At 47.3% G+C, this 5,992-nt stretch overlaps 1 protein-coding gene across 1 annotated transcript in view; it reads right to left on the minus strand.

Moving 5' to 3' along the window:
* The window catches only part of TMEM150C (transmembrane protein 150C), a 76,305-nt gene extending 76,071 nt beyond the window's left edge, over positions 1 to 234 (minus strand). Inside the window, exon 1 of the mRNA XM_049630785.1 lies at positions 160 to 234. The gene's annotated coding sequence lies outside the window, so the exon portion shown is untranslated. The remainder of the gene's footprint in view (positions 1 to 159) is intronic.
* Positions 235 to 5,992: the final 5,758 nt, after the last annotated feature.

Genomic DNA, 5,992 nt, shown 5'->3' on the forward strand with positions numbered 1-5,992 from the left:
CCGCCGCTGCCGCCGCCGCTGCCTCCGCCGCAGGTCACGGCCCCGCGCCCGCCGCTCCCGGGCTCCGCCTCCGGGCTGAGCGCGGAGCCGGGCCCGACGCCCCCACTGGCTGCCCGGCGGCCCGGGCGGAGGAGGGGGCGCCGCGGGCGCCGCGCCTACCTGCTCCGGTGCGGCGGGGCCGCGGTCGCCTCGCGGGGCCGTGACCTGCGGCGGAGGCAGCGGCGGCGGCAGCGGCGGCGAGGAGGGCGCTTCCTTCAGGAAGGGGTGGGATCTGCTCGGCCGCCCGCCCCCGCCCGCCCGCTGCGCCGCGGCCCGCCCCCGACTTATTCTGGGGTCCCCGCCGCGAGGCTTCCCACTGAGAGCGGAGTCCCCCACACCCCCGCCCCCGCGCCTCTGGCTGCAGCCGCCCTTCGGCTCCCCTAATAGTTACCCGGGACTGGAGCTGCGTGTGGACGGCCGGACCGCTTCTTTCCAAAGCCTTTGTGGACGCGTTTGCCTGGCGCTCCTCACCCAACAAAAGGAAGGGCAGAATCTGGGATCCTCCGCCTGGTGGTTATTTATTCTTGACCTCTTGTAACCTTCTGGCTGGCTCCCTTCTGTCTACACACCTAGGGTTTTTGCACAAAGCAGCTAAAATTCATTTTCATATCCACTGGCTGAATGTAGTTCTCCGCCACTCTGCGCTCTCCCGCGGTTTTCTTTCAGCGTAAAGAACAAACACCGGGCCAACTTCTGACCCTTGCAAGGAACAGTGGACTCCAAGGCCTCCCTCCCAGCGCCAGCTTGCTCTCTTCTTCCCGGTGTCTCGTCTGCGTCTGTTATAAAACTGTATTCATCGGCATTTTAATAGTTTCCCCACCTCAGACTTCAACCTACCAGTGGTACCCTGTCAGTGACCTCCAGAAGAAGCGTGGATCAATGCCATTTTTATCGCACGCTCACCGTTAATTTCTATTCCAAACGCAGCTTTGCGGAGCTCCCACAATAGGACCTCCTTTATCAACCTGCCTTAGGATGACTGCCATTCTTTTGGGGGGACCCCCCCCCTTACACGCCCGTCTCTTCATCTGTTGTTGCCTCTCAAAGCACACGGTTCAAATTCTCCAACATTCCAGAACGTTCCCTTCCCCCCAGAACTCTTGCAATCCTTGCTTACCTATGTGTACATTGATTTATTGTTACTGTTTTCTCTTGGCTGTTGGACTGTGAGCTTCTTGAGGCCAGGGACCTTACCTTAACTAATGAGAGTGTTATCTCTCCATCTTGTTAAAACAGCAAAAACAAAAACTGAAGTCTCATCTAGAAGCCCTTGAGAGTATGTGCTACATTTTTTCTGGGGTTAGCCTATGTGTATTTTTCTGAGGAGAGTAACTATATCTTTCATCAGACTCTCAAAGTGATCTGAGTCCTCATAGTTAAGAGTTGCCTGAGTCCTGGGGCACCTGGGTGGCTCGGTTGGTTGAGCGGCAGGCTTCAGCTCAAGTCATGATCTCCCGGTTGGTGAGTTCCAGCTCCACATCCGGCTCACTGCTGTCAGCCTGGTAGCGCAGAGCCCGATTTGGATCCTCTGCCCGCCTCTCTCTACCCCTCCCTCACTTGCACTCTCCCCCTCCCAAATAAATAATTATTTTAAAAAAGAATTGCCTGAGTCCCATCCATGAATGAACCCCAGCTCTGATGTGAGAACCTCCCCACTCCATCCCCTCTATGCTACACATGTCTCTCTACAGTACCTGGAAGAACCCTCTAGCCAGACCTTCTTCCAGTCCATTTTTAAAAAACTTCTGGATCCATCCAAACAATTGGTGGTCCCTCTCAACAGTGTCTGCACATCGGAATCACCAGTGAGGGCTTTAAAAAAGACAAGTGCTTGATTCCACCTCAGATACACACAGGTCAGAACCTGGGGAGGCGGGGAGGGCTGGGAGGGGAGAGGCATGGGTATTTTTACAAAGAGCCATGGGTGATTCTGACCTGCCCATGACTAAAGTCACTGCCTTTCTTGGAAAAAGGGTCCCCAATTTATAAAATATCCTCACTTTTCCTTTCCTCCATGGAAAGATTGAGAAATCTTGCACTCTGTTTAATTTATTTGAACATTTTCATTTTCACTTCGAGCCAGGCCCACTTTTGCTTAAGAAACTAACTGGGATTTGTGAGGATAGCAGGCTCAGTGCCATTTGTCAACAGCACTAAATCACTGCCACCTTCATCTCCACAATGTCCATCCAGATAAACCCAAAGCATGAAATAAATTGTATTCCTGACAGTGATATTGACAGCTGAAATATTATGTTAAAATACTGGCCATGAAGGAGAGCTGGGTGCTATAAGCAGATCTGTTAACGTCATGAGAGTTTTAGTGAAGCTTCGAGGGAATGGATGACAAACGAAACACAAGTTTACCTATGCTTTTATCTTTCTTTTATTGCTTTTGGAATCCTACCCATTAAAATTTGTTCTCTGTGTACTCAATATGACCTTCGATGTTTTAAATCATGTATGGGTGTAAGATCGAAATACTTTCCTAGAACTGGTTGTCTTTTTAAAAAATGTATAGAAAGATTCATCCTGTATTCTTAAATGATTTGTTGACAGTGTTCCAAAATGCTTCAGGCTTTGAGGAAAGGGCTTAAGTACAGAACAAACAGGGCTTAAGGTCTTGTAATAGATGCCAACTATAAACTCCATGGGGGTAGGATGGAGATCAATACACAGAGACATAATCGCTCCACAGCACCATGATTTTGACACCATGCTGCTCCAGCAAATCTGCTGACCAAACAGGTGAACAGCACAGGTGTCCATCTATCTGAGTAGGGGTGATGTTTTTTTCTGATAGAAGAGAACTTGTTATCTGGCTGAAACCACAACAAAACATTTAGGATTATGAAGAAATTCTATATTTTGCTCATTTCCTCTCTCTTAGGAAGCCAATTTGTTGTTGTTTATGATTCAAATCACTTCCCTCATTCAGTTGGAAAAAGGGACTGGAAGCACAATTTATAAATAACGCTGCCAGGGTGGTGGGATCCTTGCTGCTGGTTGAATTGCAATATATCGTGTTATAATAAAAATCTCTGTATAACAAAGTTATTGCCAACCCTTCTCCAACCAGCGATAATTCAAGTAATCTCTGAGAAACAATAGAATCATGCAAAGTTTGTTGAAATGGCATTTGATCTTTTCCAACGTCTACCTAGTAAAGAAACTTTATAGGGGTAATTAGAAAGAGAATGAGAATACATTTGGTAACAGGATGTTAAATTGGAGCTATTATTTCATTTCTATTTTGACAGAGGACCCAGATAATATCTGTCAACCCCTTTCACATTCCAAGCAGGTACAGGACCGCTATGTAGGACTTGCAAAGGGGTATTTCCTTAATGTCTCACTTACCTGGAAAATGTGAAAAGGTTGAGGTGGATGCTGGTGAGAGTGCTTGGATCAGAGAAGGGTTTCCGTAGAGGAATTGAAGGTATTCTAAGAGATCCCTCCTATGTACCCCCAGGGGCATGTTGGAGGGAGCTCTTCTCTCACCTTAAGTCTGGTGAGAGGTACTTCAGGCAGACCTCTTGGAGAGCTTAGGATGCCTTCCCTGCAGTTTGGGGAACTGCCATGGGCTGGTGTCTGCCTAATGCTTGAGAAATCTTAAAGGGCCAGAGTTGGCAAGAGGGATCTGAATACGGGGTGGAGGCCACGGTAGGGGAAGTCATTACTCCCAAGGAAGACAAGTCTAAGAGAGTGAGGCAGACAGTGTGGGCGGGACTTTGATCCTACCCATGAGGATTGCCTGGAAAGGCAGAGATCTCGGCAGAAAGAACCCAGAGGTTTGTCTCCAGATGGTCAGGGCCCAGAGGAAGAATCTGAGGCAACCAGTCACAGGCAAAATGAACTTGCTTGTGTCAAGGAAATGGGTGTTGAGAGATGCCTCCGCAGGATGGTAATGGTGAGAGTGGTTCTGACAAACCTATAGAACTGCCCACGAAAGAATCAGTTGGAAACATCTGCCATTGCTGGAGAAGCTATGCCAGTTAGAGCCCCCCCCACCCCCCCGCAAGGACTTTCTGCCTCCTTAGCTCTCTCACTTCCCTGCTTTAACCCTGGAGGATTAGGCAGCTTCATGAGAGAAAAGGAGGGAAGAAGACCCAGGATGGGAGAAACACAGAAGAAACCTACTATTACTGTGCTTTGCCACTGAAGTGTGGAGTTTTTTTATTATGACACTGTACCAGACATGTAAATTACTGATATAAGACTGTATTTTTGACTAAAATAAACCAGAAACGCTTTTTATTATTTGAGCGTGACCCCAAAAGTCATAAGGCTTACACATTAATTCATCCAAGGGCAGGAGAAACATGCAGCCCCACAGAGCAGGTTTGAACAGCATGATGGAGGAGACTAAGGCTGTTTTCTGATTATACCATGAGTCCTGCTGGGTCAACATATCAGTGGTACTTTCAGATATGTTGCATTCCACCTCACACCTTATACCTTAAAGCTTCCGGGGCGCCTGGGTGGCTCAGTCGGTTGAGCGTCCGACTTCGGCTCAGCTCATGATCTCATGGTTTGTGAGTTGGAGCCCCGCATCGGGCTCTGTGCTGACAGCTCAGAGCCTAGAGCCTGCTTCTGCTTCTGTGTCTCCCTCTCTCTCTCTGCCCCTAACCCACTCGCATTCTGTCTCTGTCTCTCTCAAAAAAAAATTAATAAATAAACATTAAAAAAATTAAAAAAAAAAAACTTCTGAGGATGTCTTATTTTGGCATCTTACCTAAACTACAAACAAGTGACGTGTCAAGAAATTCCTTCACATGTATATACATTATAACTTAAGCTTTCCAACAAGAAAGTTAGAAGTGAAGATACTAAATTAAAACATCCAAATGGGGGCCGCCTGGGTGGCTCAGTCAGTTAAGACTCTTGGTTTCGGCTTGGGTCATGATCTCATGGTTTCGTGAGTTCGAGCCCCACATCTGGCTCTGCGCTGACAGTGCAGAGCCTGCTTAGGATTCTCTGTCTCCTTCTCTCTCTGCCCCCCCCCCCCCTCACACTGTTTCTGTCTCTCTCAAAATAAATAAATAAATTTTAAACATTTTTAATAAACCCCCCCCATCCAAATGGATCTAAATGTTGCTTTGACTTTCTATTAAATAGTTGTCTGCCACACATCCCTCACCTCTATCTAAATGGCTAGAATTAGATAAAAGGCATCAGTCAGAAAAATCTACGTTTTGAAAGGCTACAGCCACGTACAGCACGTCCTAGATGAAGGACATATTAATTTTTCAGAGTTTGCTCCACCGGGCCAGCGGCCTCAAACCAGCGTATCTGTAGTGCCCTGGAGTGATAAAGGAGAAAGATTTCCAACACATAGACTAACACATACAGGGGTGCCTTCCTGTGGGGGCTGACATGTGGCTGCTTGATATGATCACCTTGGTGACGGTTTCCATATGATGTACTTGGCAACCGTGGGAATCTCCAAGCACTTCTCTGTATTCTCTTGAGTGCTAGGCAGCATCATCTCATTCCCGTCCTCCAGTGGGAAAGCAGAGTTGCCAAGAGGTCTGTGACTGGTGCTCAGAGGGAAAGCCTCCCATAAACACCAGATTCTGTGTTCTGAAATTCACTACGACCCCGTTTTCCCTCTGTGAATTAAGACACTGTGCTTTGTAGCAAGAGAATAAGCCAGACAGTGTGAACAGTTTTCATTTCGGTCAATCCCTTCTCTTTTAGACCTTTTGCCAACATGCATTAAGTGTATAGAAGCCATTCATTATTTATATGATAAAAAAATACTTTCTAAATCAGAGAGCTACAGATTAATCATTTTATAGCATGATATTCTTTTGTTGCAAATGACTGTTTTGAGGAATTTACATGATTCTTAGTCAGTCTTCTAAGTTCTACCCAAGAAATGTGGCTTCAGCTCTAGAGTTGTCTTTCTCCACTCTGCTGCCTGCCCCTTAGCTGCCCCACCCTCTACCCT

Source organism: Panthera uncia, chromosome B1, assembly GCF_023721935.1.
Source record: "Panthera uncia isolate 11264 chromosome B1, Puncia_PCG_1.0, whole genome shotgun sequence".
Lineage (NCBI taxonomy): Eukaryota > Metazoa > Chordata > Mammalia > Carnivora > Felidae > Panthera > Panthera uncia.